Genomic DNA, 22,365 nt, shown 5'->3' on the forward strand with positions numbered 1-22,365 from the left:
CGTGGCCGAGGCTCGTGTTCCCCCTGGTTGTATGCTGCGTGGGGAGTGGCCCCGTGGGTGTCCGGGTGAGCGCTTCCGTGTTTGGATAGCACTGGGCCTCTGCGTGAACGTGTGCGTCTTGTGTCGGGCCGTATCCGAGCAAGTGGCCGTCAGCTTCTGGCTGACCTGCTCTCATTCCTCTCAGGCGTTCTGCGTCTCGGGTTCACTTCTCGTGGTTGTAGGACTGCTGGGTGCTTGTCCAGGGGTGAAGCGCAGCAGCCACCCAGACGCCCATCTTCAAGGTGGACCACGCCCGCGGCCACCATCACACCAAGACCAGCATCACAACCCGCGCAGGGCTGTTTCGCTGGGCTCGCGGTCCATTCTGAGAGCTAACGGGAGGGTGGGACGTGGAGCCGCTCGTTCCCTGGCAGCAGCTGGTGGGTTCCGGTTCCTCCCCGTTGGAGTCTGCAGGCTTCCCGTGGATTCCGGCAGCAAGGAGGTCTCCCATTTTGTCCCCTTCTTCCTAAGTCACCCAGACTTGGTTGCTGCTGCTTACAACCAACGAGCCCTGATGGACGACGTTTTGTCCCCAGGCAACCGCTGGAGGCCAAACTGTCAGGGGGCCTGCTCGTGCTGCTGACACTCGGGGTGCAGGCTGCCTGGCACCCGCCCCTGGGTTTTCCCCACCCCTGTTTGCATGGCAGGATTCTGCACTAGACCGATTCCTGTTGCTCTAACAAAATCCCCAGGGCTGAGGACTTAATGAAGAAGAGAAGCTCAACGTCTCAGCCTCAGATGGCGCCATCTGTTCAGCCTCAGGTCAGGCCCTCATGGTGGGCAGCATCACAGGGACAGGAGGGTGTGCAAGACAGGAAGCCAGAGGCCGGCACCATGGCGTAGCAAGTAAAGCCGCCGCCAGCAATGCCAGCATCCCATATGGGCGCCAGTTCAAGTCCTGGCTGCTCCACTGTCTGATCCAGCTCCCTGCTAATGCACCTGGGAAAGCAGGTGGGAGACCTGGAAGATGCTCCTGGCTCCTGGCTTTGAATTGGCTCAGCTATGGTCATTGTGCCCCCCCCTCCTTTTTTTTTTTTTTTTTTTTTTAAGATTTATCTTATTTATTTGAAAGAGATACAAACAGAGAGGGAGAGATAGAGAGGTCTTCCATCCACTGGTTCATTGCCCAGATGGATGCAACAGCTGGAGCTTCGCCGATCCAGTGCTGCAGGCCAGGGTTCTAACCTGCTGCGCCACAGTACCGCCCCCGTTGCAGCCATCCAAGGAGTGACCCAGCCGATGGAAGATCTCTCTCTCTCTCCTCTCTCTCTCTCTCCTCTCTCTCTCTTTCCTCTCTATAACTCTGCCTCTCAAATAAAAATAAATAAATTTTGAAAAAAAAAAAAAAAAAACAGGAAGCCAGAGACACTGGTCCTCTTGCCCTGTGTGTCACCACTCACTCTGCAGGGACCCAGCTGGGCTCCCGTGGGAACTGCGTTGTTCCCTTTCAAGGGCAACCTCTCTGGAGACCTGACTCCCTTGGTTGGCACTGAGCCCCACCTCCTAGAGGTCCCCGCTCCCCGCAGCACCACCCTCAAGGTGCAAGCTTCGCACAGGCGCCTTTGGGCGACACAGTCAGTCCGCACCCAGACCATGGTGGGGTGAACTCAGCTCGAGCTCCAGCTTTCAACGCCTGCAGCAGGCAGCCCAGCACGTCAGCTGAGCAAGGTTGTTCTCCATTTTCCCCTTAACTTTGCGTCTAGGTCCCAGCATTAAAATGATTTTCTCTGGGTCCCACGTGGAACGTTAGCAGAGGACCCTGGCTCGATGTGGAAGGCGCACTGTGGTGCACCTGTTCTCTGGGCTTCAGGTTTGGAACCCGGCTTCACTGATCCTGCCCCTCCACGGGGGTGTCCTGGGAGCAGGTGCAGTGACCCCAGAGCTGGGCTCTGGTCCCCGGTCCTCCTTCCCTGCCAGGGAAGGGGCCGTTTGCTCAAGGAGGCTCCGGTCTAGATTATTCTATGAAGTAAAAAAAGAAATGAATTCTCTTCTGGTTTCTTTTTTTAATGTCATCGAATCGCAAGTAGTGCCAGGAAACGACCCAGTTTCAACTGGTGTCTGAGTTGTCACCGCGCTTGTCCCTGTGAATGTCAGGCGCTGGGAGTGTTTGATCAAGAGGAAAGTGCCAGGGGTGAAATTCACCAGGAAAAGGTCAGCGATGGCTGAGAGATGCCTTCCAGCCCCAGACGGTGAAACCCGCCGGGCTGTGTCTCCCAGCAGTCGGAGGCTGCTGCAGCTGCGGGCGCTGCTCGCTCCTCCCCACCCCTGCGCCCCGAGGGCTGCTCTGCCCGCCACCTCTAGTCCTGCTGGGGGAGCTCCCTGTCTGCAGACGCCACTTCTTGGGGTCCAGTGACCCTGACCTGGACACCAAGTCCTTTGTCCCACTCTCAGGTTGTTTTTTTTTTTTTTTAAGATTATTTATTTATTTATTTAAAAAGCAGAATTAGAGAGGCAGAGGCATAGAGAGAGGTCTTCCATCCACTGGTTCACTCCCCAGATGGCTGCAACGGCTGGGGCTGCACCAATCTGAAGCCAGGAGCTAGGAGCTTCCTCTAGGTCTCCCACACAGGTGCAGGGGCCCAAGCACTTGGGCCATCTTCTACTGTTTTCCCAGGCCACAACAGAGAGCTGGATAGGAAGTGGAGCAGCCAGGACCTGAACTAGTGCCAATATGGGATGCTGGCACTGCAGGCGGTGGCTTTACCTGCTACACCACAGCACTGGCCCCACCATTATATATTTATTGTGAGCATTTTATTAATTTAAAATTTTTATTTTAAATTAAAATAATTTAAAATAAATTAACTGGTTAACCTCCCCCCCCCCCCCCCCCGTGCTGGGCAGGCCAGAGCCAAGAGCTGAAAGCAGTCCAGGTGTCCCACTGAGGTGGCAGGGGCCTGACGACCTGGGCCAGCCCTGCCACCTCCCACGGTGAGCATTAGTGGGAGGCTGGAACTGGGAGCAGAGCCAGGACTGAAACCCAGGCAGTGTGGCTTGAGATGCGGGTGTCCCATCAGCGTCTCAGCTGCTGTGGCAACGCCCCCTCCCCACCCCCCAGGGGTGACACTTGTTAAATGGGGGAGAAGCAGGCCCTCGAAGGGGCACCACAAACCCATCCTCAGGTCTCCGTGGCACGTGGAGGCTTGCCTTACCCTTGACCATTCTAGCAAAGGGGCAGACTCCAGAGTGAAGGAGGCGCCCAGTGGAGTCCGGATCACCTTTGCAGAATGCACGTTTCCGTCTGGGTCATGCTTGGGGTCAGGGCAGCCAGGGCTCCACCGTGGCTGGCCCTGCATTGTGCGGACCAGAAGTCCAGAGCAGGGGTGGCGCGGCGAGGGGCGCAGGCTTGCGCTGAGGGGGTCCTTGTCTGGGAGGAGGTTGTTGTCTGGCATTCTCGGGGGGGCGGGGCTCTGCTTACAGATGTGCAGCAGGGGCTCTGGGCAGGCGCAGGGGGCGGGTGGGGAGGAGCAGGAAGGAGGTGCTGTTCCTGAAGGGTGTGTGTGGGCGCGCCAGGTAGGAAGGCTCTTGCTCCTCTGCAAAGGTTGGAGAGTGGGGATCCAGCCACGCCTCCTGCAGGGGCCCACGAGCCCGTGACACGGTCCTGTCAGACACGCGAGGCCTGAGTGGCCAGTCCCAGGACAGGAGACCCTTACAGGTGTGGGGAATGAGCAGTCTCATAACCGCAAGCATCTGCATGAAAAAGGGGAGCAGGGCCAGTGCTGTGCCGTAGCCAGTGAAGCCGCCACCTGCAACACTGGGTCAAGTCCCAGCTGCTCCATTTCCAATCCAGCTCCCTGCCAGTGCACCTGGGAAAGCAGCAGAGGATGGCCCATGTGCTTGGGCCCCGGCACCCACGTGGGAGACCCGGAAGAGGTTCCTGGTTCCTGGCTTCGGCCTGGCCAGTCTCGGTCTTTGCATCCATTTGGGGAGTGAATCAGAGTATGGAAGATCTCTTTCTCTCCCTCTCTAAGGCTCTGCCTTTGAAATAAATAAAAATAAATCTTAAAAAAAAAAAAAAAAAAGAAGGCCAGCACCACGGCTCACTAGGCTAATCCTCCGCCTGTGGCACCGGCACACCGGGTTCTAGTCCCGGTCAGGGCACAAGATTCTGTCCCGGTTGCTCCTCTTCCAGGCCAGCTCTCTGCTGTGGCCCGGGAGTGCAGTGGAGGATGACCCAATCCTTGGGTCCTGCACCTGCATGGGAGACCAGGAGAAGCACCTGGCTCCTGGCTTCGGATCAGTGTAGCGTGCCAGCCGTAGCGGCCATTTGGGGGGTGAACCAAAGGAAGACCTTTTTCTCTCTCTCTCTCTCTCACTAACTCTGCCTGTAAAAAAAAAGGGGGGAGGGGAGGGGAGGGGAGGAGAGGAGGGAAGGGGAGGGGAGGGGAGGAGGGGAGGGGAGGGGAGGGGAGGAGGGGAGGGGAGGGGAGGGGAGGGGAGGGGAGGGGAGGGCAGGAGAGCGTTGTGGTGCAGCTGGCTAAGCTGCCAGTCGGAATGCTCGAGTCCGGGTCAGGTTGCCTGGTCTGGCTCCTGGCTACTCTCTGACTCTGGTTCAGCTTCCTGCTAATGTGCCTGGGAGGCAGTAGGCTGCGATTCCAGGATTTAGGTTCCTGCCATCCACCTGGGAGTCTCGGTGGAGTTCCTGGCTCCAGGCTTCGGCCTTGTCCAGCCCCAGTTGTTGCAGGCATTTGGGAAGTAAAGCAGCGGGTGGAAGATTCTCTCTGTCTCTGTCTCTCTCTGTCTCTCCATCTCTGGCTTTCAAATAAATCTTAAAGACAAACAAAGCAGTTCAGTAATCTTCTCTCTTCAGAAGCTAGAAAAAGGGAGCAGGATTTAGTACACAGTTTAAGTCAGCTCTTGGGACAACCGCAGCCCATGTAGGAGTTTGAGTCCCTGCTCCGCTCTGATCCAGCCCCTGTTGATGCGTATCCTATATAGGAGGCAGCAGATGATGGCTCAGGTAATTGCATCCCTGCCACCTGTGGGAGAGCTGCATTGACCTTCCAGCTCCCAAGCATTTGGGGAGTGAGCAGAGGGCGGGAGGTAGATTTCTCTTGTTCCCCTTTAGAAAAAAAGGAAGGAACTAGGAAAAGAACAGCAAACTAAACCCCAAGCAAGCAGAAAGAAATAATAAAGATTAGAATAGGAAAAAAGATGAAGTAGTAACAAAGGCCACACAGGTCCCTGTGCCATTGCCTTCATAAGAAGCGTCGAGAATATGCAAATCCTAAAGGCAGAAAGTAGAGCACTGTGGAGGGGGAGGAACGGGTGTGGCTGCTAATAGGCGCCTTTCCAGGCGATGAGAATGAGGTGGAACTGGCTACAGGGGAAACCTTGAACCTCACCACAGGACATGCTTTGTGGTCTGTGAGCTGCATCTCAATGACAGTGTTAAACAGAAGTTAGAAGCAGAGTGAATTGGGTAAGAAGGTGTGGGGTTTCCCAAGCAGGAGGAGCCGGTGCCCGTGGGACCCCGGGAGGAGAGAGCAGTATGCAGGGGAAAGAGTTGGGGTTCATCCTAAGGGTGTGGGACGGTGCCCTGGGATCCAGGCGGGGCTCACCGTGACAGTGCGGAGGGAGGGGACAGCATGACGGGGAGGGAGCCTGCGTTTCTCAGCTTTGCTGTTCAAGGCCACTCTGCTAGGTGAGGCCGACAAGGACCCTCTGCCACTGACCTCTGCCCTCCCCCAACCCAGGGACTCTCACCAGGCTCTGAGAGTGGCGGGGATGGCACAGTGTGGGTGTGGCCCTGGAGAAGGTGGGAGACGGGCGTGTGACTGGGGACAGCGGGAAGTGGGCAGTGCCTGTGTAGGCCAACAGGGACATGAGCGAGGGTCAGCTGCCTGTGCAGCCCTGATGTATGCAGTCTTGGTTCATCTTTCAGTGGGTCCATGGGTCACCCACGCTGTGTCCCTTTCTGCAGGGGACACTGGACAGGAGACAGCCGGAGCTCCTGGAGCCCCAGGCCCTTTCTGCTGGAGGAGTGATGACCTTGGCTGGGGCCTTGGCTCTTGCTGGGAGGAGCAAGGAATCCAGGTCCGTCAGTCAGCCAGGCAGGAGAGGCCCAAGGACACTGCAGATGCGGCTTCTGAGGGTGGCCTGCCCTCTCAGTTCCTGCAGCAGCTGTGAGCCGGCCATGCTGTCTGGTGTCTTATTATTATTTATGGCTGCGTGCTGGACGCCTGGGGTGGTGTGCCCAATGCTGATGGCCAGTGGCGGGTGCACAGCCGGCGCTAGCTGGCGTGGTCACAGTCCTGCCCATTTTGTGTCTGTTGCCAGGAGGTGCATCAGAGGCGTCAGGAGTTGGTGAAGGCTCGGGTTGCCCGGGGTGGAGGAGGAGGGGTGTGTGTGGTTTTCTCCCCTCCACGGTCGCACAGCTGCTGAGAGCAGGGACGAGACGCCTGGCTTCTGATCTCTGGTCCCATGCTCTCTTCTTTTCCGTCCTTGCTTTTCCTGCCTCTTATCCGTTTATCTGCTGATTGCCCCATAAAGCAATTGAGCATGGCGATGAGAGTGTGTTTTCTGTGTATCCTGCGTATATGAGAAATGCATGTGATGAGAATACACAGGAGGCTCCACACAAGACCCAGCTCTGGACATATTATGCTTATGTAAATATATATGAGTATTGGGAAATGTGTGTGTGTATATGATGGGTACTTCAGAAAGTGCATGGAAAAATAGAATTAAAAGGGAAGTTTATTTTGGTGCAGTGTTTTTGGAAAGCTGTATGTAGTTTTTTTCATGATACACATTCTTTCAGAATTTGGAACACCCTCGTGTGTATGTATGTGTGTGTGTGTGAATGTGTATATACTTGTGTGTGTGTGTATAAGTAATTATGTGAATCCTATAAAATGAGGACTGGGAAACAATGTGAATTAACTAGAAGGTCAAAGCCAAGGGGAGGCTTAGAATTCACGTTCAGGCCACAGAATTGTGCACAGCGTGTGATGTTTGAACCAGACACTGGCTCCGAGCCAGTGGGCAGACAGGAAGAAAAAGCATTGGCAGCCTGGTTCCTGCGGTCCACCAGCAAGAGGACACCCGGTGATGGCCACTCGTGCAGGCAGCTGGGCCCGAAGGGCATTTCTTGCCAGGGTGGTCGTCTGAGGGACCCTGAGCTGGCAGGGGAAATCCTTGGCTTAAGTGCCGAGTCCCTCTACTCCTGCTCCCATGGCAGTCCTCACGAACCCATCTCTACCCTTTCCCGCTGAGCCACCTCTACAAGGGTGACCCTGGGGTGTGTCCTGTGGGCCCTGGGGGCATGCCAGCTGTAAAACTCTGGGTGCTGTCAGAGTGACCCATCGGGGTGCCAGGAGGTGGGGAGGTCACGTCTGGAGAGACGAAGGGTACATGCCAGGGATTTCTGTTGGTCTGTGGTTTGTTCCACTAGCACTTAGCAAACACCTCTTAGGTGCCTGGAGAGAGTGCCCAGTGCATTCTGCTCACCCTCTCGTCCCAGTTCAATGTCACTTCCTCAGGACACCATGCCCGGCTCTTACCCTTTGTCAGAGCCCTGATCACGCCCATCCTGACAGTCATTGCTGTTCATTGCCGACTGCTTTATTCCTCCTTTGAGACTGCGTTTCCAGATGGCGGGGGCGGTGTCGGTCCCAGTCCTCGCCATAGCCCCCGTGCTGGCACGCGGTACGGCACGGAGCAGGCGCTCAGTTAGTAGTTGTGGAGTGAACAGGAGGGTGCAGAGCAGAAGCTGTTGTGGACTTGGCCCAGCAGAAGATAAAGGTGGAGGTGGGGTGGGTGTTGTGGTGTGGCGGGTTAAGCCCGCGCTGGGAGTGCTCAAGCCCATATCAGAGCGGTGGTTCCAGGCCTGGCAGCTCGGCTTTCCCTCCAGCTCCCTGCCGATGTGCCTGGGAGGCAGCAAGCAGGGGATGGCCCAAGTGTTCGGGCCCTGCCATCCATGTGGGAGACCCCGAAGGAGTTCCTGGCTTCCACCTGGCCCAGCCCCACCTGTTGTGGGCATTTGGAGAGTGAACTTTTGAGTCGAAAATCTCTCTCCCTCTTTCTCTTTCCCTCCCTCCCTCTCTCTCTCTCCCACCCCCATCACTCTGCTTTTTAAAAAAGTTGAAAAAAGATATAGATGAGCATGGTGTATGGCAGTCGGTGCTCCCGGCTGCAGGCAGGGGCAGGTGGGCTGGCGCAGGAGGCAGAGGCACCGTCCAGAAGGCCGGGGTCGGGGCCGACTTCACGGCAGAGCTCGTTTGCTGGGTCCTGGAGGAAGGCACCAAGGCAGTGAGGCGGCCCTTGTGGGGAAGATGCTGCGGTTCCCGGGGCTCCCGGAGCAGGAGGGAGGTGTGGCTCCGAGCCGCTGGGCAGTGGAGAGGCCACAGCAAATGTGTGAGAGGGGCCCCCAGCAGGTGAGCAGGTGCAGAGGAACTGGGGGAGCCAGGTCGGCTGTGGTGAAGGCAGGGCTCAAGGAGAGAGCCGGGCTCCGCTCGTGCTCCTGGACTTGGTTTGTAACCTCCTGCCTGCCTCCCCCACAACTCCTGTCCCTGGGGGACCCCTGCGGCAGACCCTGGCCCCAGCCCAGCCACAGCCCTGCCCGCTACCCCACTGCTGGCCTGGCCCAGGCCTCCAGCAGCACTCTGTGTGGCTCAGACTGAATGACACCAGTGCCAACACGTTTCTAATTTTAAAATATGTATGTCTCACACTTGGAGCATTTATCTTCCGCCCAGTTTTATTTTCTTTTCTTTTTTTAATTAGGTGGAGACACACACACACACACACACACACAGAGCACGCGCAAGCGAGCATGCTTCCATCTGCTGGTCCACTCCCCAGATGCCTACAGTGACCAGGACTGTGCCAGTTGGGAGGCTGGAACTCAGTCCAGATTTCCCACATGGGTGTCAGGGCCCAGTTACTTGAGCCCTCACTGTTATCTCCCGTGGTGTACATAGGCAGGAAGCTGGAATCAGGAGTGGGAGTCGAGAACTGGACCCACTCCAATACGAGACCCTGGCGTCTTAACTGCGGCCAAACGCTCGTCCCAAGCATGGCTTTTTTTTTTTTTTTTTTTTTTTTTAAGATTTATTTTCTTTATTTGAAAGGCAGAGTTATGGGGAGAGGAGAAGAGAGAGAAAGAGTCTTCCATCTGCTGGATCACTCCCTAGGAGGCCACAACAACAAGGGCTGGGTCAGGCTGAAGCCAAGATCCAGGAGCTTCTTCCAGGTCTCCCACGTGGGTGCAGGGGCCCAAGCACTTGGTCATCTTCTGCTGCTTTTCCAGGAGCATTAGCAGGCAGCTGGATTGGAAGTGGAGCAACCGGGACTCAAACTGTTGCCCATGTGGGATGTTGGTGTTGCAGATGGTGGCGTTACCTGCTATGCCACAGTGCCAGCTCCAGCATAGCTGCTGCTGCTTCTTTTTTTTTTTAATATTTATTTATTTATTATTTGAAAGGCAGTTACAGAGAGGCAGAAAGAGAGTTCTTCTATCCCTTGGTTCACTCCACACATGGCCTCAACTGCCAGAACTGAGCTGATCAGAAGCCAGGGGCCAGGAGCTTCTTCCAGGTCTCCCATGCGGGTACAGGGGCCCAAGGACTTGGGCCATCTACTGCTTTCCCAGGCCATAGCAGAGAGCTGGATCGGAAGTGGAGCAGCCAGGACTCGAACCAGTGCCCATATGGGATGCCAGCACTGCAGGCAGCGTCTTTACCCGCTACACCACAGCGCCGGGCCCTCAGCATAGCTTCTTTTAATGCTTCCGTTTTACAGTTAGAGATTTATTTTCCTCGTTTCCTCCTCTCGAGCTTTTTAAAGCATTGCAGTTGCTTAGCTAGGGAGTTTTTTATTTTCTATTTATATTAATTATCGAAGCACTCTGCTTCATTATGAGTCATTCAGTTGATCTGTTTTTGCCTCCTCCTTTCAAGTCCTAGAGTGGATGTGTTAAGCAGTTGGCACCTGTTCTTATGTTTGGTGAGATTTAGGCCGGAGAGTGGGGAGATACAACCGCCATGGGGTCTTGTTGCCCACAATTCCTGGGTCAGGGGTTGATGCTGGGTGGACGGCTGCTGACCTGCACGCCACTCACCACGGATGGGAGCTGGGCTTCTCCTGTCGGCAGGAAGGCTGCCTTCCTGGGTGCTTTGTGAGGAGGTGGGTGACAGAGCCTTGAACGCGGACCCTGGGAGAGCCCGGGATGACCCGGGACAGCGTCGGGTGTCCCTGGGAGTGTGACCAGACGGGTGGACGCTGAGGGGGCAGGTCTCATGTGGTGACAGGATGGGAGAGGCTGCCGCACCATCCAGGGGCTGTGCCCTCTGGACCACGTGGCTGCTGCATTGGCGCCGAAGTCAGCCTGGGAGTGGATACTGGGCACTTTCAGGGAAGGTGGCCGCCGCCATGACCCAGGCCTCCGGGGGGACAGGTGGGGACAGAAGCAGAAAGCTCATGTTGAGCTCCAGGGTGTGTATAGAGTCCGTCGGAATGGGAGGCTGGGTCAGGGCAGAGGTGTATGTGTTCTCCCTCCCGGTCATGCCTGGGTGACTTCTCGGCTCTGGGCTTCAAGTGACAAGGACCCAACTCAAACTAGCCAAGCAAAGAGGGGCCTCATGGGCCTGACAGCTTTGCAGTCAAACCAGTAGTTGAGGCATGGCTGGATCCAGCCGTAGGCAGTGGCATCAGGACTGTTTTCCTCCCTGAGTGGCAGCAGATAGCCCCGCCCCTTGCTCCAGCTGGCTGGCAGGGCCCAGCGTTTGCTGTGCCACTGGGGGCAGGGTTACTCGCTCCAGGCTGCGAGTCTCAGTGTGAACACTTTGGCTGCACCACCATGTCTGGTCCCAGGGCTTCAAAGGGAGCCGGCCTTTACTGTGAGAGTGGAGACGCCAATCCTGAGTCCCAGGCATTGTGCAAGGTCGCCTCTGGTCCCTGAAGCTGCTGTGGGGATTGAGAGCCGCAGCTGGGCCCAGGGAGATCCCCCCCCAGCTCAACTTGGTCCCCATTCCTGTCTTCCACCAGTGGGAATACAGCAGCCATGTGGGGCTCCTTGGAACCCTGTTTGAGATCTGCTGGGTGGGGAAGAGGCTGCCAATGTCCTCGTCACCAAAACACCGTCTTCTGCCACTCACTCGCTGTGCGATGCAAGGGTCAGCCAGGGACACCTTCCCTCTGCAGGCGGGGCTCAGGCTGTAAGTGCCGTCCCTTTCCTGACCCTTGTCCCTCAAGGTCTGGTTGTGCGTGCCTCAGTTTACCTTTTCCCGAGGAGCCAGGCCCACACCAGGGGCAGAGGCTCGGGCATCGGGCACTTTGAGAGGCTGCTGTCCCGTGCGCCCCCCAATGCCTGCACTGAAGGTTTTGGACCCCAGACCCCAGGACGGGCCCTTTCTAACCAGGAAAGTCGTAGGAATTCCTAAAAGCATCCAGACAGGTAAGAAACCCAACACCTCCCTCTGCAGAACACTCCCCGCCAGGGGTGGCCAGGGCAGGCCTCCATCCCCAAGGAGAATCCAGGCCTTACTTTGGCTCCAGCTGGGCCTCCCCTGCATCGGCTCTGAGTGATCCACAGCTTCCTCTGGCGTCCTCAGGTTGCCCCTGACAACCGTGGAGGGAGGCTCAGCCAGCTGTGCTCCTGTCCTAGCCCCTCGGTTCCTGGTAGGTGTTTCTGAGCCTCACGGCTCCGTTCAGACCGGGCTCTCCCGGGAGTCTGCAGACTCCAGGGAGGGGCTGTGTCTGTGCTGGCAGGGTCTGGTTCATCGGGGGCTGGATTATGAACCGCTGTTCAGGGCTGTCCCAGGGCCCTGCTGCCCTGAGTGGGAGGCGGCAGGAGCGGGGGAGGGCCGGCACTGCACGCTCTGTGCTGTCTGTATCATCCTTCGAAATGCCCGAGTGGGCACAGAGGGATTTGGGCTTCATGGCCAAGGGGTGTGTGTGTGTGTGTGTGTGTGTTTAAAGATTGATTTTTTGAAAGAGTTACAGAGAAAGGGAAAGACAGAGAGAAAGGTCTTCCATCCTCTGGTTTACTCCCCAGATGGCTGCAACAGCCAGGACTGGGCCACAATGAAGCCAGGAGCCAGGAACTTCTTCCTGGTCTTCCACATGGGTGCAGGGGCCCAAGCACTTGGGACATCTTCCATTGCTTTCCCAGGTGCATTAGCAAGGAGCCGGGTCAGAAGTGGAGCAGCTAGGACTGGACCCATATGGGATGCCGGCATTGCAGGCAGCGGCTTCCCTGGTGTACCACAGCGCCGGTCCCAGGGGCTGTGTTTTGATGAAACACTAAGCAGCAGGTGGGTCTGGGGTCCCGGGAGGGTTCTGTGTGAGGGCTGTTTCCATTGTTTGGCCTGCCGTGTGTAGGATGGGTCATGGCTGCGGGATCTGTGTCCCCAGGTACCCGCATCTGGTGTCAACCAGGACAGGGCCGTGACAAGTCCCCTGACAACCGGGAGATGGGCTTGGAAAGCAGAAGCCAAATTAAGTTGCTGAGGCAGCATTTCTTAGAGTACGCGAGGAGCTGGCGTATTTTTAACTACACAGATGAGCGTTAGATGTTCTGCTGGCTAATTGCTTACTTTCTTGTGCAGTAGAGCATAACTTTGTTTTATTCAGTGACCTTTTGTTCAGTGGCAAGGGATATGGCTCCCTGTGTATGGTGGAGAGAAAGTTTCTTAAACAGATTTGAGTAAAAGAGTTCCTTTAAAGGAGAACACTACTAAAGAACAGGACAGGAGCCGCAGGGTGGCAGGTGGCGTGAGGCTGCCTGAGATCCGGGACCGTGTTGGATGAGAAGAGCTCGTGGAAGTCAGGTGAGGTGGGGGAAGCACAGGACAGGGGGAGGCGGAGACGCGAGGTGTGGGCAGACTGCAGGCCCACCGTGGGTTCCAGGGCCGCAGGCAGGGTGACCAGTCAGGGGCCCAAGTCAAAAGAGTAACAGACCATTCTGGGGGGGGGGGGGGCTTTTGTCCTGGTAGTTAAGATGCTCACATTTCAGGGTCGGCACTGTTACGTAGCAGGTAAAGTCACAGCCTGCAGTGCCAGAGGCCACGTGGGGCCAGAGCTCCCCAGCCAAGGACGCTGGAGCCAGGCAGGTACGAGGAGAGCCCAGCGTGGTTTCTCTGTGGACAGGCTAGAGGCTGCTTGTGGAGGCCTGGAAAGGAAGGGCCTGCCCCTCTGGGATGGGCTGGGCGTTGGCGACCTGTTCCTGCTGTCTCCTGGCCCAGCATGGGGTGTGCTGGGGGCTGCAGGCAGCTCTTCTCTGCACCAGAGTTCCTGCAGGAGGAGGAAGTGGGCCATTTCCGGCCCTGAGGTTTGGCCCAGGTGGGTCACATGGTTCTCTTTCACCTCTCCCATTGCATCCTTTAATGTGTTCACCGCTCCCAGGGTATGGGGGCTGTGGCCTCCGCCGCTGCCCCAAGCTGCAACCTCCAGCAGTCGCCAGCCTGCCCGGGTGGGTTCCTTGGTGCCTCACTAGCCCAGCTCCCTGAGTTACTTCCCAGCACTGAAGTTCTGAGAGCAGGGGCCGTCCCAGAGGCCTCCTCCCTTCTGAGGGGACGGTTCTCTTCCTGGACACCGTGCCCGCCTTTTACTCCCGCCTTCCTTGTGCAGGCCCGGCACTCGGCAGCACTGTGGTTGGGTCCATCCCGTGCACTGTGCAGTGCGCCCACAGGCCCTACAGAGATTCCCGAATAAATACACAAACACAGGGACTCGATCTGCGGTCCAGGCACTGAGGAAGAGAGAGAACAGGGAGCTGGCGTGTATGACTTTCCAGTGTCCACACCGGGCTGTGTGCCGCTGAGGACCACAGGGTGTGACATGGTGCTCGAACCCTGAATAGCAGCAGGTGCTGCGGGTTCCTCGTTTGACAAGTGCAGGTGATGAGACCATGTTGCAAATCAACGCGGAAGCGTCCGGAAGGGAATGACACCAGGCGTGAATGCAGCCGTTAAATGACAAGATTCTTCCCTGCTGATAGAGACTGGGGTGGGATTTTATCCTCTGTTGATAAGATGATGTAAAAGTTCAAAAAGTTTTTATTCCGCTCGGAAGCATTTATTATCATTATTCTTTAGCGGTTTAACGTTTACCAACAAAGTACACGGGGTGCACAGGGAGCTCCGGCACAGCCCGCGCCTCCTCTGGTTTCCCGTCGTCAACACCTCGCAGGGATGGGGTGCGTTCCCGGCGCCTGAGCCGGTGCTGATGCGCGGCTGTTAACTAACGCCAGTGGTTTATGCCGGGCTCACTTTCAGCGTCTGACTTCCTGCAGCTCCAGCCGATGTGTGCGGCACGTTTCCCTATCACAGAGAATGTTACGGGATTGTACTCAGAACTGAAATGCTTGGGAGCAGAAGGTTTCAGATCGCCGAGTTTTGGGATTTGGGAATATTTGTGGGTACATAATGAAATATCTTGGGGAGGGGACCCAAGGCTAAACTCAGAATTAGTTGGTTTCGTCTGCGCCTTACACACATGCCCTGAAGGTAACTTTGTGCAGTCATGTTGTCCTGCGCTTTGACCACGACCTGGTCACACATGGTCAGATGTGGAATTTTCCACTTGTGACGTCATGGTGGCACTCAGGGTGCAGGTTTTGGAGCTTTTCCGGCCTTGGCATTGGGGATGCTCAGCCCTGCAGCTCCCACGTGCGCCACTTCCCCGCCCTCCCCGTCTCCCAGCAGGTCCCTGATGCTTCTGTCAGCGTCCCAGAGCTGGTAGCAGGACATAGCTGTTTAGACTGGCTTCTTTCCGTGTCGTTTCATGTTCTTTTTGTGGTTTGTGAGCACATTTTTTGGGTGGGTAGGAGGCCTGTAACTTACAAAACCTTTTGTATCACCAAGATATTGTACTTGGAGGTATCTTCTGTTGGTTCGCAGTGTCTCGTTTGCTGGAAGACGTAAGCCATTTATTTAAAGATTGAGCTGATTATTGGCACATACCAACAGGGGCTATTTCAGAAATTTGTGGAAAAGTGGAATTGAAAGATACCTGTATTTTACATCAGAAGTTTGATATTCATAATGCATAGCTTTTTGTAATATACACTTGCATGAACTTTTAAGACCTCTTTATTCACTTATTTTAATTGAAAGAGAGAAAGACACAGAGAGAGAGAGAGAGAGAGAGAGAGATCGCCCATCTACTGGTTCACTTCCCAAAAGCCCACAACAGCCAGGGCTGGGCCAGGTTGCAGCCAGGAGCCAGGAACTCCATGAGGGACTCCCGTGTGGATGGCAGGGGCTCAAGTACTTGAACTATTACCTGCTGCTCCCAGGTGCATTAGCAGTGGGGCTGGAATCAGGAGTGGGGCCAGGGTTTGAACCCAGGCCCTCCTGATACGTGACGTAGGCATCCCAGGTGGCATCCTGACCACCATGCCAAATGGCTGCCCCCCACGAACTTTATCATGACCTCAAGTATGCGTGGAGGTCACTCTGCTCCCCTCCCCTCCCCTCCCCTCCCCTCTCCTCTCCTCTCCTTTCCTCATGCCAAAATAACTTTTTAATTTGATCTTCCACAAGCCTTTTGAAGCCCCTGCATACACGCCTGCCTGGTGAATGTGTAGTGAGATTCTGGTCATGCTGGGTGTGAGACTCATTGACAAGCTCCCCAAGAGAGAACGCAGGCTGAAGCAAAACTAAAGCCCCGGGGACTTGAGCCAGTGGCCTGGCCTCGGCCCTCACCTAGACGATGCCTATTCCTGGGAGATGCGGCCAGCCTGGCCCCAGAGCAAGCAAGCAGACCAGAGGGAGTGGGCAGTCAGTCATGTAAGGAAAGCCACTGGCCTGCAGCGTGCCAGGAGGCTGGTGTGCCAAGGACTGTTCTAACTGGACGGCTAGTGACGGGCAGTGTTGGGTGCCCACGTCCCGAGTCTGTCCTATCGAGACCTCGATCTACTCCCAATTCCAGCTTCCTGCTGTGTGCATCCTGGGGTATGGCAGGTGATGGCTCCAGTGCTTGGACCCCTGCCACCCACGTGAGAGACCCAGATGGAGCTCCTGGCTCCCAGCTCCAGCCTGGCTCAGCCCTGCCTGTTGGGGATATTTGGGGAGTGAACCAGTGGATGGGAGCGCTCTCTCTCTCTCTGCTTTTCCAACAAGTAAGTGTATAAAAATGTTAAAAGTACTGTTTTACTTTGAAAATACAGAGAAGTCAGGAAGAAGACTTTGTTTTTGGCTCTCAAGATCCCAGCTGGCGGTCTCCAGGGGTGAGGATGGGAGTAGTGCCCAAGGCATGGGTGAGGCGAGGGCTGGGCAAGATGGGGAAGACAGGGACACCTCTGAGGGGCCCAGAAAGCTCAGGGAGAAATGGAGCTGGGAGATAACTTTATTTTGATACAAATATAGGCATCCATGCCGGTTTTTTTCCTAATAGGTGTTTTCCATGCACTTTTCCCAGACCCTTCCCAGCAGGGCTGGTCAGGTCGCTGGTAGTACAGGCACTGGGGACTGCAGGGGGCACTCGCTGGGGACATCCGGGGATGTGGAGAGGGGACTTTGAAGTGTTAGGAATCCGTGAAACAGTGTCATTGTTTCAGGAAACAGAAACTGGTGGAACATAGAGTGATTGTATTTTTTAAAGATTTGTTTATTTATTTGAAAGAGTTACATGGTGAGAGAAGGCAAGAGAGAGAGAGATGGAGGGAGGGAGGGAGGTCTTCCATCTGCTGGTTCACTTCCCAGTCGGCTACAATGACCGAAGCTGCGCCGATCTGAAGCCAGGAGCCAGGAGCTTCCTCCAGGTCTCCCACGCAGGTACAGGGGCCCAAGGACTTGGGCCATCTTCTGCTGCCTTCCCAGGCCATAACAGAGAGCTGTATCAGAAGTGGAGCAGCTGGAACTCGAATTAGCCCCCATATGGGATGCCAGCACTACAGGAGGCAGCTTTACCAGCTGTGCCACAGCACCAGCCCCAAAAGATTGTATTTTTTAAGAAGATTTATTTATTTGCTTGAAAGTAGAGTTAGAGAGAGAGAGAGAGAGATCTTCCATCTGCAGATTTACTCCCCAGATGGTCACAATAGCCAGGGCTGGACCAGGCCGAAGCCAAGAGCCAGGAGCTTCATCATTGTCTCCCACATCGGTACAGGGTCCCAGATACATGACTTCTGCTGCTTTCCCAGGCCAGGGAGCTATGGAGCTAGATTGGAAGTAGCGGGACATGAGCTGGGACCATGTGGGACGCGGCCCTAAGGTTCCGAGTCGCCCACGGCAGCCTTGCTGCAGAGCGGTGGTGTGGGGTGAAGCAGAGTCCACCTTCTCCCTTGTGCTTAGTGAGGTCAGAGCAAAGCCAATGAGGTCGTGAACGTACCTGCTGTGCCTCAACCTGATACAGCAGTGTTGCCAGCTCATTTTTATCACTGAATTGTAGTTCCTTATATTTCTTTATGTGACAGGTAGGGAGGAAGAATTGGGGTGCGGGTGGAGGGGAGAGAACCTCGCATTTGTTGGTTCACTGCCTAAATGGTTGCAATGGTCAGGGCTGGGCCAGACCAAAGCCAGGAGCCAGGAGCTTCTTCCAGGTCTCCCATGCAGGTACAGGGGCCCAAGGACTTGGGCCATCTTCTACTGCTTTCTCAGGCCATAGCAGAGAGCTGGATGGGAAGTGGAGCAGCCGAGACTCAAACCAGCACCCATGTGGGATGCCGGCACTGCAGGCGGCGGCTTCACCTGTTACACCACAGCGTCAGCCCACAGTTTCACTTTCTGCAGTTTCAGGTACTTGTGCTCAACCGGAATCCAAAAACATTACCTTAATGCAACGAGAATTAAGGTATTGTGAAAGAGGGGAGAAACCACATTGAGATTCCATTACAGTGCAGCAGTTATTTTTTTCCTTGTGTGATCTTGTATTGTTAAGTCCCAAAAGTGTGCTTCACATGATGAATTGCAAGTCTGGGTATTTATCGCCTTAGGCGTAGGTTAGTTTCTCCATTTGATTTCTGTATGCGTGTTCGTGGTTGCTTAGAATGAGTTTCTAAGCTGGGTACGGGGAGCGAGGGGCAGGGCCTCAGGAGCTCAGACCCCGTGGGAGGGAAATGGGAAGTATGGGCTTTCTGCAGCCGCACTGGGGACCCCCCAACACTCTCCCACTCCCCCCCCCCCCAATAAGTGAAGCCATTTGCGTCCTTTGGCAGTAGAGTTGATTGACACTGGACCGCCAGGCCACCGCGCGCAGATGCAGCCAAGCAGACAGGGTACAGGTGCACGCCGTGTTACGGTACAGGTTTCAGAATTCACATCTTCGGTACCCAAGGGAAATCTTAGAAAACCTCTGTAAGGTGTGTGTGCAGTCAAGCATGGGGTCATGGCCCGGGTCTGCCCGCGGCTCCCTGAGTGAGCGTCCCGTTCCACACGACCCCGGGGAGCAGCGTGGGTCCTACGTAGGTCTGTCCGTGTTCACATGGATTCCTCTCTGGTGCTGGAAGCTGGTTGATTTTTCTGACGGTGATCGCCAAAGCTGGGACTTGTTCTTGGGTGGTTTCTGGTTTGTGATTTCCCAGCTGGAGGCTTCGTGCACTGCCATCCCCCCCCGCCCACAGCAGTGCTGCCTACCTCCCCCCATCTGCCCTGGCGCGCTGGGTTCAGGCTTGCCAGTTACTCGTTAGCCTGTGACTGCCCTCATTGGAAAGTCGAGCTTTATCCAAGGCATGGACGTGTAGGGGAACCTAGGGTGGGAGGAGGTTCGGGCTCCCACAGGGGCCTTGGCACATAGAGCGTCTTTTCGTAGGCCTGTTTGCTACAGACGGTAGTCGTCTGTCTTCTTCCTCTTCTCTCGCAAAGACTCTGTTCAAATCCTTTGCCCATTTTTATCTGGATTATTTGTTTTCTTACTTTTGCAAAGACAGAATTTCCTCGTGTAGAATCATATTCACCATCTCTAATTTATCTGTAAGGACAAGGAAAAAAGACTGTGCATTATGTCAGGGTAGCGGGGTGGGAAAAGGTCCCCAGACACACGTGGTTCTTTGTTGCAAAGAGCATTGTGGTGTCGGGGCTGGCGTTGTGGCACAGCAGGTTAAACTGCTGACTAAGCACCGGTATCCCATATGGGCAACCATATGGGTTCCTCCTCCCTCTCCCCTCCTCCCCCTCCCCTAATCCTATCATTATGATCAATTCTGAATGGAACTGATCCCTTGGACTAGTAAGATGGCATTGGTACATGCCACCTTGATGGGATTGATTTGGAATCCCCTGGCATGTTTCTAGCTCTTCTATTAGGGGTAAGTCCAAGTACCTGCCCCGCTTCTGATCCAGCTCCTTGCTAATGTGCCTGGGAAAGCAGTAGATGATGGCCCAGGTCTGTGGGTCCTTGCACCCACGTGGGAAACTGGTAGAGTTCCTGGCTCCTGGCTTCAACCTGGCCTAAGCCTAGCCATTTGGGGAGTGAACCATGTCCAAGTTTATTAACAGCGACATAGGCTTTTAAAGAGCAGGTAGAAGTGGGTGTAACTAACTCAGGGGAACACTGACTATAGGAACGGAACTGATAATGGCGCCAATATTCCTCTCCAATCAGCTTAAAGGTCGTGTAGCATTCCAGGTGGGCTTAATGGGCCTGGGTTATACCCGGGAGCAGTTTACCTGATTGGCTGAAGGTGGGGGTGGGGAGAAATGTGCTCTGTTGGAATGGCCCACATTTGGGGGAGTGAACCAGCAGATAGAGGATCTCTCTCTCTCTCTCTCTGCCTTTCAAACAAATAAATATATTTTTTGAAAGAGTGAACTGGTTTTTAAAAAAGCATTTCCAATATTAAAAAAAGGCAAAGTACTGTGGTGTGTGGAGGAGTTGGGATGCCCTTATGGTTAAGAGCTTGAGCCTGGAGTTCAAGTCCTGGGGCTTTGCCAGGTACTACCCGTGTGACTTTGGTGAGCCGTTCACTTCTCTGAGCCTCAGTTGGCTCATCTGTGAAGTGGGAGTGTTTCAGCCTGCCTCAGTGCTGGTTTCAGCAACACATACACTAAAATACACAAATACTGAGGCCAAGCTTTTGGGGGTAGTGTATTAAGATACGTCTTGGGATGCCCACATCCCGTATCCAAGTGCTTGCTCAAAGACCATGTTTGAGCTCTGTGAAGTTCTGGTTTGTTGTCCTCTGCCCACCTTCCCTAGAGCCCTCCTTTGTCTCAGCAGCAACCACAGGCCTGGAAGTGACACGGGACAAGGCAGGCAGCTAGATCGGGACAGCCCTGCCCACCCACCTGTCACTCAAAGGACCCTTTCCCCGGAGTGGACCTCCCCTGACCTTGGGGCGGTACCATGTGACCACACCGCTTTCCAAGCTGGGAGAGGCCGGCAGTGGGGAGGGGGCGCTCTGTCTCTGTACTGAAACACCCTCCCCAGCCCCACCCTTCCCTGTCCTGGCCCACTCTGCAGTGCCCTGTGTGTGTCTTCTCTCCGTTCAGATGAACTTCATCACTTTGTACGTTGTATTCGTGCCTGGACTTGGGACGCTTCTCCAGGAGGCCAGAGCCTGGAGTAGGGCTCGAGCTTCCACCTTGCCCACAGCCCAGAGACCTGACGGTGGTCCTGACGCCTCGGGCAGCTCCTGCGCCCACTGGCCCGGATTCTGGGGCCCCTTCGCCTCTCCCCGGTGGACACTCACTCAGGGGGTGTTCCCCAGCACACACCACCCTGCGGGGCGCATCGCACAGGCCTCTTGAGGCTTGGGGTTCCAAACAGCAGGCACCAAAAGGGTTTTTTTCTTTAATTAGGAAAATTTTGAGAATCTTTAAAGGCTTTTTCATCTGGAATACGTTTGAGCTTGGAGCAAAGCTGCGGTGATGGCAGAGAGAATCGCTGTGTGCCTTCCGCCGGCTTTCCTCGCTGCCTGCTGCCGCGAGCTGCCAGCCCCTCGTCTCCCCTTTTCTTTGGCGACTTGGGTTGGCAGGAACACTGGTCAGTGAGCAAGTAACACGGCCTCCACCGGGCTCTGGCTGCCATCTTCTCGGGAGGAGATGGAGCCCCACCCAAGTGACGCCACGCCCTCCTCGGGGTCAGCCGGTGGCCGCCAGGTCCCTCCGCGGTGAAGGTACTGCTTTTCCCTTCGTGGGTCGTGAAGAGCCTGGGGAAGACGCCGAGGCTGTGCACGGGTCCTGCTTCTCCTGGGCTCTTTGCTAGCAGCCTGGTACCCAGCGGTTCGTCTTGCCTGCAGCTGTCCCTGCCGTGGCATTCTGGTCCCTCCCTCCCCCTGTATCCATCCACTCCACTGCCCCGTAAGCGTCGCGTCCTCCCTCTGTTCATGTGTCTGGTTGTTGGCATCGTGGAGACCAGGCCCGTGTTTTGTCGTGGACTGTGAAGCTGCTGCTGTGTTGTGGCTCACGTTTCGGCATTGAGCCTTTGAGAGCTCACCGTGCAAGTCTTCGTCACAGAGTCCCGAGGATAATACAGAGCCGCTGTGGTCCCTGCGTCGGCCCCTCCTCCTGCTCCCCGCTCGGGGTCGATCTGCAGTTAATCTGTCCTCGAACGTGAGTGGCAGGCCCTCGGCCCCCTGAGACGGTGTATCTGCCTGCCCTGTTCAGGCCCCAGGTTCATTCTTCACGGTGCCACAATTTCTTTCAAAAAAACACCTTGATTGAAATACAGCTCACTGACCATTGCCTGCACCCTTAGGTAAATAAATGTACAGCCCAGTGGTTTTTGATATATTCGTACATTTGTGTAGCCACCACCATGATTCTAGAACATTTTTCTCACCACAAAGAAGCCCCATACCCTTTAGTTTCCCCTCCCCTCCAATCCCCCCCCCCAAGTCTACTTCCTGCCTCCACAGATTTGCCTGTTCTGGACGCGTTGTGTAAATGGGACCACGTAGTGACCCAGGTGACTGGTTCCTTGTAGGAGTGTAACGTTTTCAAGGTTCATCTGTATTGTACCACGAATTAGTACTTTGTTCCTTTTCATATCCAAATGACATTCCCTTGTGTGGGTATACGGTGGATGGTCAAGCAGCCCATCCATTGAGGACACTGCCTCTCTCCCCCTTTGGGCTGTTATGAAGAGTGCTGTGATGGACATTTATGTACAAGATTTTCTTTACACACCTGTTCCTTTTTTTTTTCCTAAAGATTTGTTTGAAAGGCAATTACAGAGAGTGGGAGAGGCAGAGAGATCTTCCTTTTGTTGATTCACTTCCCAAAAGGCCACAATGGCCAGAGCTGAGCTGATCCAAAGCCAGGAGCCAGGGGCTTCTTCTGGGTCTCCCATGCAGGTGCAGGGGCCCAAGCACTTGGGCCATCTTCCACTGCTTTCCCAGGCCATAGCAGAGAGCTGGCTCTGAAGTGGAGCAGCCGGGACTTGACAATATAGGATGCCAGCACTGGGGGCAGTGGCTTAACCCTCTGCACCACCACTCGA

The 22,365-nt window shown here is 55.4% G+C and overlaps 1 protein-coding gene across 4 annotated transcripts in view; it reads left to right on the forward strand.

The window, feature by feature from the left end:
* The window catches only part of RPH3AL (rabphilin 3A like (without C2 domains)), a 129,296-nt gene that overhangs the window by 14,102 nt on the left and 92,829 nt on the right, over positions 1-22,365 (forward strand). Inside the window, exon 1 of one of the 4 annotated variants that reach the window (XM_070061179.1) lies at positions 12,146-12,296. The exons of the other annotated variants lie outside the window; for them this stretch is intronic. The gene's annotated coding sequence lies outside the window, so the exon portion shown is untranslated. Of the gene's footprint in view, positions 1-12,145; positions 12,297-22,365 lie in introns of those variants that run through there. 4 annotated transcript variants of the gene reach the window in all.

The sequence above is a fragment of the Oryctolagus cuniculus genome, chromosome 17 (genome assembly GCF_964237555.1).
Source record: "Oryctolagus cuniculus chromosome 17, mOryCun1.1, whole genome shotgun sequence".
Classification (NCBI taxonomy): domain Eukaryota; kingdom Metazoa; phylum Chordata; class Mammalia; order Lagomorpha; family Leporidae; genus Oryctolagus; species Oryctolagus cuniculus.